The sequence below is a fragment of the Pleurodeles waltl genome, chromosome 7 (genome assembly GCF_031143425.1).
Source record: "Pleurodeles waltl isolate 20211129_DDA chromosome 7, aPleWal1.hap1.20221129, whole genome shotgun sequence".
Taxonomy (NCBI): Eukaryota; Metazoa; Chordata; class Amphibia; order Caudata; family Salamandridae; genus Pleurodeles; species Pleurodeles waltl.
The window spans coordinates 1,528,007,774-1,528,021,769 of NC_090446.1; the positions used below are offsets into that span (position 1 = coordinate 1,528,007,774).

General features: G+C 49.9%; 1 protein-coding gene across 2 annotated transcripts in view; it reads right to left on the reverse strand.

The window, feature by feature from the left end:
* The window catches only part of GRIK5 (glutamate ionotropic receptor kainate type subunit 5), a 994,397-nt gene that overhangs the window by 770,617 nt on the left and 209,784 nt on the right, over positions 1-13,996 (reverse strand). The gene's annotated exons all lie outside the window — the stretch shown is intronic.

Here is a 13,996-nt window from a genome sequence, read left to right on the forward strand (position 1 = left end):
ATATGTTGTCTGGTGCATGCTTGTAATGCCGGGGTGAATGGTGCATGCAGTGTGGTGCATACCTGTACAGTAAGTGTGCACTGTGCAAGCAAGGGTGAATGCCTGTAATGTTGGGGTGCATGGTCTATGCTGTGTGGTGCGTGCTTGTAATGCTTGAGGTGTGTGCTGCCTGTAATGTCAGGGTGCATGGTCTATGCTGTGTGGTGCGTGCTTGTAATGCTTGAGGTGTATGCTGCCTGTAATGTCAGGGTGCATGGTCTATGCTGTGTGGTGCGTGCTTGTAATGCTTGAGGTGTATGCTGCCTGTAATGTCTGGGGTGCATGGTCTATGCTGTGTGGTGCGTGCTTGTAATGCTTGAGGTGTATGCTGCCTGTAATGTCAGGGTGCATGGTCTGTGCTGTGTGGTGCGTGCTTGTAATGCCTGGGGTGTGCAGTGCATGGTGTCCGTATGCCAGGGTGCACGGTGCATGCAGGGATGCATGCTTGTAATGTCAGGGTGCACGGTGCATGCTTGTAATGCCTGGAGTGCACATCCATAGTGTTTGGTGCAAGCTTATAATGCCCGGGGTGCGTGATGAATGCTGTCTGAGGCATACTTGTAATGTCTGGGATGCACTACGCATGCTATCTGATGCATGCTTGTAATGTCTGGGGTACATGGTGCATGTTTTCTAATGCATGCTTACAATATCTGGGGTGCTTGATGCATGCTGTCTGATGCATGCGTGTGATGTCTGGGGTACATGGTGCATGCTTTCTAATGCATGCTTCTAATATCTGGGGCGCATGATGCATGCTGTCTGATGCATGCTTGTGATGTCTGGGGTACACGGCGCATGCTGTCTAATGCATGCTTCTAATATCTGGGGTGCATGATGCATGCTGTCTGGTGCATGCTTGTAATGTCTGGGATGCACTACGCATGCTATCTGATGCATGCTTGTAATGTCTGGGGTACATGGTGCATGCTGTCTAATGCATGCTTGTAATGTCTGGGGTACATGGTGCATGCTGTCTAATGCATGTTTGTAATATCTGGGGTGTATGATGCATGCTGTCTGATGCATGCTTGTAATGTCTGGGGTACACGGTGCATGCTATCTCATGCATGCTTGTAATGTCTGGGGTACACAGTGGATGCTGTCTGGAGAATCTTTGTAATGCCCGAGGTGCACGGTGAATGCTGTCTCATGCATGCCTGTAAGGTTGGGGTGCACAGTGTATGCTGTCTGGTGCATTCTTGTAATTCCTGGGGGACAGGGTACATGGTGCATGCTGTCTGGCGCATGCTTGTAACTCCCGGGGGAGGTGGGTGCACGGAGCATGCTATCTGGTGCATGCTTGTAATGTTGAGGTGTGCACTGTGCATGCTGTCTGGTGCATGCTTGTAACTCCCGGGGGAGGTGGGTGCACGGAGCATGCTGTCTGGTGCATGCTTGTAATGTTGAGGTGTGCACTGTGCATGCTGTCAGGTGCATGCTTGTAATGCCCAGGGGAGGGGGGTGCAGAGTGCATGCTGTCTGGTACATGCTTGTAACGCCCGGGGGAGAGGAGTGCACGGTGTATGCTGTCTGGTGCATGCCTGTAATGTTGGAGTGCACAGTGCATGCTGTCTGGTGCATGCCTGTAACGCCCGGGGAGTGGGGTGCCCAGTGCATGTTGTCTGGTGCATGCTTGTAATGATGGGGTGCACAGATTGTAATGTTAAGGTGTGCACAGTGCAAGTTGCCTGGTGCATACTTGTAACTCCTGGGGGAGGGGGTGCACGGAGCATGCTGTCTGGTGCATGCCTGTAATGTTGGGGTGCACAGTGCTTGCTGTCTGGTACATGCTTGTAATGTTGGGGTGCACGGTGCATGCTGTCTGGTGCATACTTGTAACTCCTGGGGAGGGGGATGCATGCTGTCTAGTGCATGCTTGTAATGTTGGGGTGCACAGTGCATGCTGTCTGGTGCATGCCTGTAACACCCGGGGTAGGGGTGCACGGTGCATGCTTGTACTCCGCTCGGTGCCTCGTGCCCACCTCTTCTCCCAGCTGCTGTGCTCGCCACCCCTGGCAGTGCCCCTTGACTGGGCACACACCATCTCCGCCTTAGCGGGTTCACGGAGACCGGCGCCTGTAATTAGCTCCTTAATAAGATAAAGTGGTAAATAAATGGAGCGTCAGCCTGGGCAGGGGCAGTGCCAGCGTCTCGGCTGTGAGATGCCAAAGACAACCAAAGGGGAAGAGGGGGCGGGGGGGGGGGGGGAGGGGAGAAACGAAGGAAGAGGAGAGGGGGGTTGGAGCCGAAAGAAAAATGAGAGAAAGCCGAAGCAAAGAGAAGGGGGCAGCGAGGAGGGGAGGAAAGGCGGAGAGACTGTGGGGGGAGGAGGGAGAGAGGACAAGGGGGGAGAGGAGGAAGAAACTGAGAGAGGAGACGGGAGGGAGCAAGGGCAGAAGAGATGAGAAAGGGGCAGGAGGGAAGCAGAGAGAGGGGGAAGGAAGAAGAGAAATGGAGAAAGATGACTGTAGGGAAGGAGGGAGGGAGAGAGGGGGCATGGAGGAGAGGGGAGGGGGCATGGAGGGAGAGAGGGGGCATGGAGGAGAGGGGAGGGGGCATGGAGGAGAGAAGGGGGCATGGAGGAGCGGGGAGGGGGCATGGAGGGAGGGGGAGAGGGGGCATGGAGGAGGGAGGGGTGAGAAAGTGAATGAGCGAGAGAGGAAGGAATAGAGACAGAAAAGGCTGCGGGGAGGGAGAGAGAGAAAGGGGGAGGGTGAACGTAAACGAGGGAGGGGGGGGGGGGGCAGGCTGTGGAAGCCAGAGATGAGCGCCTTGATGTTGAGGCCGCGGTGCTAGACGCTTTTCTCTGCTACTGATGAGCGACCCCCCCCCCCCCACCCCCCCCCCCCCGCCCCGCGAGCACCGAAACTGGGGGAAAAAAGCACCTTTACTGAAAAGCTGATGGCTCGGGCTGTCTCTCCCTTATGAACGTCACTTCATAAAAATGCCAGGGGTAGCGGAAATGACGTCACGCACCACCTGACCTTCATTTTCACTCACACATGCTTACACGTCTTCACACATACACACACACAAAACGCACTGTCACCCACAGGAATGCACACATCCATTTAAAATTACTTTTTAAGTACCGCCCCTGCTAGGGAAAGTTATATTCCAACTACTTGTGCCCCATTCTTTATTACACGAATAGTGAATGATATCATGTTATAGGATTCACTATTAGTGTAATAAAAAATTGCCAGAAAACAAGGAAACTGGAGTCACCTCCTGTCTTCCTGACACTGTTTTTTTTCACCTCTGGGGTCGCAAAGGCAGTGCCAGGGGCCACAATGAGCAAGCTAGGGGTCGCAAGGTACACAATGTTTGGGGGGAATTGTGTGAAATAATGGTAATTATGCAAAATTCAAGTTTGTCAGTTTAGCACTATATTTTAGCGTGAAATATATCCTTGCGTTCATATTGGATGCAAAGATCCGTTTCGCTGTAAAATATAGTTGTTCATTCACAAGAAACTGGAGCATCGGAATCAATGCACCAGTTTCCTTGTGCCAGCCTTGGAGCACTTAACTACGTCATGGTAGTGCCGTATTTATGATACACCACTCCATGGTGCACGTTTCCACAGATGCGTCAGAAATTCGGATGCATCTGTGGCTAAACTAACGCATTGCTTGACTAGCGTCAAAAAATTACGCTACTCCAGCAGTGCGAGGTGGGATCCAATGTTAAATAGCCCAGCATCACTTTAACGCCTGCTCTGAGCAGGTGTCAAAAAATTGACACTGTGAAGGCGCAGAACGGAGCAGTGAAATCTTGTAGGTTACACTACGCCAGCTTTGCATGGTGGAGGACGCTGGCTCTGTATATGCTGTATCAAAATGGAATATAGTTTGCACAGAGTCCAGGGCTTCCCCAGAGGCTTAACAGAGTCTATAGTAGATAATACTAATGCTCTCTTTCGTGGTAGTGTGGTCGAGCAGTTAGGCTTATCAGGCGGTAGCGCAAAGCATTTGCTGTACACACACAAACAATAGAAGAAGCACACACTCAATGACTTACCTCCAGACCAATGTTTTTTATATCAAAAATATATTTTCTCAATTTATTTTTAGAACCGCAAGAGTCACGTTGCAGGTAAGTACTTCAATAGATTCGTATTTCACACATGTATAAACAGTACTTTGAAATAGGTAAGTAATACAGTTTTTGAAATATTGACAATACTCTGTTTTAAAAATGGACACACTGCAATTTTCAGAAACAGTTTCTGCGGGGAAAGAAAAGTTAGATCGGTTTACAGGTAAGTACAACACTTACAGTTTCAGTCTCAGGGTTTTTGGAAGTCCACTGGTTGGGGTTCAAGTTAACCCCAAATACCCACCACCAGCATCACGTGGCCGGCCAGGTGCAGAGGTCAAAGTTGAGCAATTTTAACGTGGGCTCCTATGGAGACGGGGGTACTTGGAATCAGGCCTGCCTGCAGGTAAGTACCCGCGGCTCAGATGGCAGACCTGGGGGGGTTATGTGAGCACTGGAGGGGCCACAAGTAGGCACCAAACACACCCCCTCAGCGGCACAGGGGAGGTCGGGTGTAGGGTGCAAACAGGACATCGGGTTTCCAATGCTGGAGACCCCGGGGGTCACTCAGAGGCAGCAGGTGACATCCAGGGGGGTGTCTGGGGCACACCATCAGTTGGACAGGAAGGAGGGCCGCCTGCTGAACGTTGACGTATCAGGTGTTGGTTTCTCCAAGGCCTGGGACTGCGGGTGCAGTGTATCTTTAGGCGTCAGATCTCTTCATCCAGAGCGTCGCAGTCAGGGGGTCCTCGGGGTTCCCTCTGCAGGCGTCATTGTGGAGGGGTGGAGAGGTCAACCCAGGGTGGGCACTTGCTCACAATCGCCTGGGGACCCTCTCTTGCTGGGTGACCACCTGGACATGTGTCGTGGGCGTCAGGTGCACAGGGGTCAGGACTCACGCATTCGGAGTGAGGTGGGAGTCCTTGGTTGTAGGATTTTCTTAGACAGAGCCGCTGTCCTCTGGAGTTCTTGGTCCTTTTGGGTGCATGTCACTGGTCCCACTGGACGCGTTGCTGTTTTTTTGCAGGTTCTTTGAAGCAGGAGACAGGCCGATAGGGCTGGTACCAAAGCAGTTGTTATCTTCCTTCTTCTCTGCTGGGGGTTTCAGCTAAGCAGTCCTTCTTCTTCTCTTCAGGTCACCAGGAATCTGGTGAGCTGGGTTCAGAGAGGCCCTTAAATCCTAGATTTAGGGGCATTTTAGGGATCAGAGGGCAGTAGCCAATCGCTACTGCCCCTGAGGGGGGACTACACCCTCCTTGTGCCCACTACCTTTGGGGAGGGGGGCACAAACTTAACCCTATTGGTCCCTGTCCTCCAAACCAAGATGGAGGATTCTGCAGGGAGGGGGTCACCTCAGCCCTGGACATCTTAGGGGTGGTCCTGGCTGGGGTGGTCACTCCTCCCTGTTTTCCTAATTTTCCTGCCAGACTTGCTGCCAAAAGTGGGGCTTTGTCCGGGGAGAGGGCATCTCCACTAGCTGGCATGCCCTGAGGCACTGTAATCCGAGGTTTTAGCCTTTGAGGCTCACCGCCAGGTGTTACAGTTCCTGTAGGGGGAGGTGTGAGGCACATCCACCCAGGACACGCTTTGTTCTGACCAAAGAGTGCAAAAAGGCAGTCAACCCTTGTGGTTAGAAATGTGTCTGAAAGTGGCAGGCTGGCACAGACTGGTCAGTCCTACATTAGCAGTTTGGCTAACATACTGAGGGCATCTCTAAGATGCCCTCTGTGTGCATTTTTCAATAAATCCCACACTGGCATCAGTGTGAGTTTATTGTGCTGAGAAGTTTGATACCAAACTTCCCAGTATTCAGTGTAGCCATTATGGAGCTGTGGAGTTCGTAATGACAAACTCCCAGACCATATACTCAATAAGGCAACACTGCACTTACAATGTCTAAGAATGGACTTAGACACTGTAGGGGCATATTGCTCATGCATCTATGCCCTCACCTGTGGTATAGTGCACCCTGCCTTAGGGCCGTAAAGCCTGCTAGAGGGATGACTTACCTATGCCACAGGCAGTGTGACGTTGGCATGGCTCTCTGAGAGGGGTTCCATGTTGACTTTGTCTTTTCCCCCCACCAGCACACACAAGCTGCATAGGTAGTGTACATGTGCTTGGTTAGGGGTCCCCTTGGGTGGCATAATACATGCTACAGCCCTCAGAGACCTTCCCTGGCCACAGGGCCCTTGGTACCATGGGTACAAGGGACTTAACTGTGTGCCAGGGTTGTGCCAATTGTGGAAACAAAGGTACAGTTTTAGGGAAAAAACACTGGGGCTGGGGCCTGGTTAGCAGGGTCCCATCCCACTTTCAATGAAAGTTGGCATCAACACTAGGCAATAAGTGGGGGTAACCATGCCAACAGCAGCACTTTCTTACACATGGCTCTTAACAGGGGAACTCCTACCTTGCATACATTATACCTGGCGCAGGTACAATGTTGCACAGGGCTTTATAAACTGACGCAAGGTCCCATTGTGCCAGTTTGTAAATGTGGCACACTGTAGGGGACTGCTTTGCCACAACGCTGCATCAAAAAAAATGACACAACAGTGGAACAAGGGGCGTGTAAATACGCCACATAGTGCCAAAAACACCAGTGCTCTGCCCAGATATTTAAATTTAAGAAAATCAGCCAACATCATAAAAAGCCTACTATTGGTGAGTATCACTTGAGGCGAGTTAAAGGGACAGTCACTCACAAAGGCAGAATGGAACAGGGCGCTTCTAAGCAACTTTAAGAAATCAACAAAGTGTGAATGTGGGGAGAGTGTTGGCTCTGGGGTTCAAGCTGCCATAACACTACAGGTGACCTATCGAGGAGCAGATACTCCTGGTGAAGAGGGTGGAGCGATGACCCAGGATTTCCTGGTACTTGTGACGAATGAGATGGCACAATGAAGCTGGTACCCCTATTCCTGAAGTGGTGCCTGCAGCATGGAAGCTGAAGCCGTAACCACCTGAGGTTGTAACCACTGACGTGCAGCAGGTCACTGAAACAGAAACATCAGTACTTTTGACTGAGTTATGCAGAGGGTACCTCCAATACCTGCAGCAGATTGATGAAATGGACACCCCTCTTACTTGTAGAGGGAATACTGAGGCTTGTACCCCCATGCACCGATGAAGGTACTACTCCTGCTAGGCGAATGAAGATGTGGGTACCCCGGTACCTGTGATTGAGTTATGCAGAGATTACCTTCAGTACCTGCAGCAGATGATGAAGTGAGTACCTCTGTTACCCGACAATGAATACTGAGGGTGGTACCCCCATACATTGGTAAAGTTATTAGCCCTAATAGCTGTAGAAGATGATGAAATCGGTACCTTGGTACCTGTAGAGTGAACACTGAAGCTGTGGCCCAAAGCCTTTATGAAGCCCTTATTTCCCAAATAGGTTTAGCAGATGATAAAATTTTACTTAAAAATTGAATATTGAGGTGGGTATCGCTCATCAATTTATGACATTGTTACCTCTGACACGTATAGCAAATCAATGTAGAAGGCACTACTGGTACTTGTGAGTTCCATCAGGATGGGGCTGGTGTGATAATGTTCTTCAGTCTCTGGATGAGGCATGCTGCAGTGTGTAGGGTGCCCTTCGGAGGTGCCAGTGTGGAGCCTGGGAGGCCATGAAGCAGGGCGTTACCACCATCCAGAAGCGAGAATACAAGGGCTTGAACAGCAGTTCTGAAGTCACTTTCTGTAAGAACTGGTTTCCCTTTAGAAGAGAGAGCTGGTATCAGGCCGTCGTCGTTTTTTGGCAGTGTGTTCCTTGAGGGAGAGGTTGGTGTTCAGGGTGAATCCAAGTGATTTGAGCCCTCATTATGACTTCGGCGGTCTTTTCAGAAGACCGCCGAAGCCACGGGTGCCAAAAGACCGCAGTGCTGGCAGTCTTCCGACTGCCATATTACGAGTACTGAAGGATTTCTGCACAATTTCGGTGGAAACCCTTCAGTAGTTGTGTGGCGGTCGGAGGCGCAGGGGCGGTTCCACCACCAGCCCCGCCCCGCCAAAAGGACTCCACCAGCCGCAATACGGCCTGTAATACGGCCTGGTGGCGGGGCGCTGCTGGCGGTGGAATTGCCTGTTCCCGTTCCCTGCCGGACGACCTCCTCGCCGGACAAAGTAAGTTGATCGTCCGACATGGGGGGGGTCGGAGGGTGGAGGGTGTTGGGTGTGCGTGTTTGAGTGGGTGTTGTGTGCGTGTGTGAATGCAAGTGTGTATGCGTGTGTGTATGCATGTCTGTGTGAAAGAGTGTATGGATGTGTGAGTGAATACGTGTATGGATGCATGTGAGTGAATGCGTGCATGGATGCATGTGAGTGAATGCGTGCATGGATGCGTGTGAGTGAATGCGTGTATTGGTGCGCGTGAGTGAATGCTTTTATGGATGCGTGTGAGTGAATGCGTGCATGGATGTGTGTGAGTGAATCCGTGTATGGATGTGTGTGCGTATGGGTGTTTGAGTGCGTGTGTGTATGCGTGTATGCTTGTTGAAGTGAGTGAATGTTGGAATATTTGTGTGAATGCGTGTATGGATGCGTGTGAGTGAATGCATGTATGGATGCATGTGAATGAATGCGTGCATGGATGCGTGTGAGTGAATGCATGTATGGATGCGTGTGAATGAATGCATGTATGGATGCATGTGAGTGAATGCGTGTATGGAGGTGTGTGAGTGAATGCGTGTATGGATGAGTGTGAGTGAATGCTTGTATGGTAGTGTTGGTGAATGAGTGCATGCGCGGTGAGTGTGTGCGTTTGTGTGTATGCGGGGAGGGGGGTGCTGTTCTGGCAGAGGGATTGGGGGAGTCGTCTGCCGGTGACAGGAAAGAAATTTCTTGTCACTGGAAGCCTTTCCGCCAGGGTTTTCGTGGCAGTGCTACCGCCGCGGATACCCTGGTGGGAGGCCAGCTCTTAATACCGCCGGTGGTCTTCATTGGACCACCGGGTCGAAGATGCTAATCTCCGGCCCGGCTGTCCAACTGCCCTGACAGTACAAGTGGTGATGTGGCCGGTTGGCAGAGGCCAACCCGCCACACTCATAATGCGGTGGTCTTCACCGCCGGCCTGTTCGCAGTGGGACCGCCACTGAGAGACACTCATAATGAGAGCCTTGATGTTTGGTGAGAGTTGGGTTTCGAGGCTGTCAAGGGATGTCGCCAAGCCAGGTTTGTACTGCATCTTTTGGCAAAAGTAGGAATTCCTGGTCTTGGTTGGGTTGAGCTTTAGGTAGGCGCTGGACATCCATTTCACCAATAAATTGATCACATTTGTACCTCTGAGACCTCTAGCGGATAGATGCTGCAGTTACCCTGCTACTTGTAGCATAGTAATGAAGGAGTAGCCTGGTACCTGTGACGGACTGATGATGTGGGTGCCTCTTGCACCTGCAGAGTGAACGTCGGAGCTGGCTCCCCCATGATTTGATCAAATATCTACCTTTGATACGTCTAGCAGATCAATGCAGTAGATACTCTAGATACGCGTGACTGATATGTGGTGTGTACCTCCAATACCCATGGCGGATGTAGCAGGAACACCGGCTATATGTAGCGGATCAGGGATCTGGGAGAGGTAGTGGCTGTGATTGATATGTGCAGTTGGCATCTCCAGGACCCATCATGGAACGAGGGAGAGGCGTCTTCATGTAATGAACTGATCATGTTTGTCCCCCGGTACCTCCAGCTGATGGATGAATCGAGTACCCTACTCCTTGTAGTATCTCAATGAAATGCGTACGCTGGTACCTGTAGAGAATTGATGAAGCAGGTGCCTGTGATAGTTTCTCCATCATGCCCTTATATCAGTTATACTTAAGTTAGTGTGGGTACTCAAGGTAGCAGTTGAGGATCCATGAAGCAGGTACCCCCGATACTTGTGATGGATTGTCCATGTGGTTGCTCACTTTAGCAGATCCATCCAGCAGGTACCCCCGATACTTGTGATGGATTGTCCATGTGGTTGCTCACTTTAGCAGATCCATCCAGCAGGTACCCCCGATGGATTGTCCGTTTGGGTTCTCATGGTACCGGTACCCCAGCTACTCATCATGAGTTGGTGAATTAGGTACCCTAGGTACTTATGGCATATTGCTGAACCCAGTCCATATGTGACTTAGGTAGCTGATGAATGAAATTGGTACCCCGGTTCCTCTAGAGTACCTGTGAAGCAGGTACCCGTGGGGGATTCTTCTATGCTTTGACTATGGCACAGGAGCACACAGGGCATCTGGTCGCCCGGGTGTATATGTTGTGCGCTCTGAGAGCGAGGCCTGCTGATACTTCCAAGGTAGACAAAAGCAAGCCACATGTACACGCTGGATTCTGACGAGTGCATCTTCAGTTGGGTCACTCAGTGTGTCTTCTGAAGGAATGTCCTCAGGTCCTCAGTCCTGATCCACTTCGGAACTCAGGTCCAAGCACCACTGTATGTCCTCCCGGGCCTGTGCGTGCTGACCTCACTCACCTTATTCAAATGAGGGGATGACGTTGTGCTTACTAAGCTCCTCAGACCTAGTGAACACTGAACAAGTGCTTCACGCAGTGCTTCACTTGTGCCGGTGTTTTCCGGTGCTTAGCACGGACATTTATTTCTAAACACCGGCCCCTATCATGGGGTTACATCACAGACTGGTACTGTGTGTCTACACGTCTGCTGAATGCAATACTCATTCAAAAGTGATAACAGTAGAACATGGGTAATGCTGCTACTGGCATTGGCCAGCCGTGGCACGGCTGTCCGTGGTGCCAGCTGGAGTGGACTCCTATGAAGTGCCTGGGGCCGCGGCACGCAATGTTTTACAAATTAAGCATTGGCTTCACGCCCCTGCTTCCCAGTGCTAAGATCTTCATAGTGACTGTCGGCAAAACCTGTTCTCTTGGCGCCTTGTTACCCAGGCAGTAGAAAGGGGGCACTATTAATGCACCCCACTGTTTCCTGTGTGATCTGCCCCCCCTCTTCCACATCAGGGTCACTGAGAAGTGTTTTCATATCTGTAGATTTCAATTCAAAGAAAGACAAAAAATGCAGTATTGCTGTTCCATTGACGAAAACAGCAAACAGCCTGTCCTGTGTGTGAAACCGACACCCCCGAATCATGCAGAGGCGGGAACTCCGTTGATAGGACACAGGAGATTTAAAGGGACATACACATCTAATCCCCACTACGGCAGTGATGCCCATTGTAGGGGCAGGGCCAGATCCACGCCACATTTTCAGGATATCCACGTAAAATTAATTTGCATACAACCAATTCCAATGGGCCCAGTTTACAATGTCAGTGGGAACCCCACAAATCTGTCATTCCTTGTACACCCCTACTCTTCAGACGACTTGTCAGATGCTGCCGAGATGTTCTCACTCATTCATTTGTGAATCATGTGATTAGTCTCAGGGGAGATGACAGAAGTGATTAACCCGCACTGCTCTTCCCACACAAACTTGACTAAATGCCCCACACGTCCTGATCATAGAGAGGGGCCCTTGAGCCCGGCGCAAATTAGGCCCAGTGCAGTAATGCATCCACAGAACTGTCCCCCGTTCATGAGAACCAATTCCAGCCAATCGAGGTTTTGCAGCAACAGCGCATAGCATGCTGGGACTTGTAGTTTAGGCTTCCTATAACCAGGTAGGCCTACACGATACAGGATGTTTTGTCACTTGGCTAGGGTGGCCAGACGTCCCGGTTTTTCAAGGACTGTCCCGGTGTCCCGACACTTTTTCAAAATTGAATATTTGTCCCGGTTTTGAGAGAAGGTCAAGTGAGCACCGCGTTTATTCCTCACGGCCTTTTCTTCACACCTGGAACAGAGCTTGCTCGAACGGAGTCCCTGCTGTGCTGCCTGGCCTCAGTCACGCACCACTGAGGGGTGAATCAGTCCCTGTGACACCCATCGCTCAAGGCCCGACCCTGCAGTGCCCAAGCCAGCCTGCTGCCCCTGTTGCCCTCACCAGACCAAAGGTGGAAACAGCTGCCCTGGCTGGGTGAGTGCCCAGCACGAAAGGGCCATTTTGTAAAGTACCAATGCGTGTAAAATCACTGTGTAGCCTAAATGAAGACAGCAAATGTTAAGGCCGGGCAGACGTTTTTATGGGGTCGGGTCGAAAAAAATGAACGCAGGCCCCACGTATTACTTCTTCCATTTGTTCCAGGAAGCCTGAGCACTTAAGTCTAAAAACATGAAACATCCTTGCCCTTGAAATAAAGTTTGAATGTACCTTGTGTAATGTAATTAGTGCTCACGACGTAAAGCCTTCTAACTGCAAAAAAAAAACCTTTAAGAGAGTATTTAATTATATATATATATATATATATATATATATATATATATATATATATATATATATATATATATATATATATATATATGCACCATATCTATATATCTATGTTAGTACTGGTCAGACTATTGCCAACATTTGTCCTATTTCTATGTCAATGGCGGTCCCGGTTTTTTGTACTGAAAATCTGTTCACCCTACACTTGGCTGAAAAGCCTAGAGTGGCTGAAAGTCGACCTCATGACACCGCGTCCACTGTCATGCATCTCGTTCACCTCTTAAATAACTATGACGACTGATTAAAGACGGATTATCAGTTTACCTCAAACTCCTAAATAACTGTAAAATTTAATAAAACCTCATGCAATATTTAACGCCCACAGTAAAAGCAGCCAGGACGGCTGCTTACTCTGTTTATGAAGCAACAATTTACAGCACGCATTTTCATTTTTACTGAAAACATATCCGTTAATTGTTTGGAAGGCTTTTACACGAACCTCTATTTATCACGATCAAAACGGTTAAAATCTATGATATTGTGAAGGTTGTTGATCAAAAGGTTTCTGAAGGTTTGTGAAGGTATGCACAATTCTGCCTGTAAAAAACGTTCACAACTCTTGCAGTTCGCTGAGAACCAGTCTTTGGTAGTGTGTGTAGACCACGTGCCCTCCACTTGTGTCACAGCAAGGATTGAACACCAGAGGGCCCGTCCAGCTCTGACGAGAAGCATGAAGAGTCCGTGTGCGGAGTTTTATTACGCGAGCTCATTCCGCTCCATCGGCCTCCCGCACTCTGCGTGGTTTCTGCTTTTCATTTCTTTCTGTTGCGGAGTTTCCCGTTTTGGCTCTGAAAATGGAAATGCTCTTTTCTTTTGAGTTCGTTTTTGAACATTCTCATAACTTTGGCACTAAATTGATTTTGGCGACATTTTTTGCAAACAAGTTCAAAGGGGGTGAGAGCCCGGTTACCATGAAAACATAGACATGGCTTTAAATTCCGCAAAGAAGTCGTGGTATTGCGAGAATTCGCGAACATTGGCGAGAAATAAATCTTTGCAACTTTGCAGCAAACAACAGCATAGCTCCTACGAATAAGAAACAAGGCATCAGTGAGCTATCAAAAATGCCCAAAGCTTGTCTGCAGGACACGGCAGCTGGGAGTGGGCGGGACAGGTGTTTGTGTAAAAGGTGTCAAGTCGTCACTTGTGTTTTGCAGCTTTTTTTTTTTCTTGAAACCTATTTTTTGCAGAATTTTTCTTCCTTGTGTCTGGTTTTTAATCTATGCCTTATAAATAAACCTTATAAATAAAGTTGCCATGAAACAAGTGCTTTCTCCTTGGTTTTGCCTCGTTCTCACTGCGTTCTCCTTGCCTTTCCCCTGTATTTTTGTGCATTCTCCTTGTTTTTCCCCCATTTTTTGTGCACCTTCTCCTTGCCATTCCCTTGCTGCTCCCACATCCCGCCTGTTATTTCCCGGCTAGCCCCGCCCACCTCTTCCCAGCACCCCTCCTTCCTCCCAGGTCCTACCTAGTGGAGGCCTCCGTGCGACCCCGTTGAGCAGCTCCCAGTCTCAACGTTCCCCCGCGGCTCCTTCGCTCTTACGCCCGTCTTGGCCGTGCTTC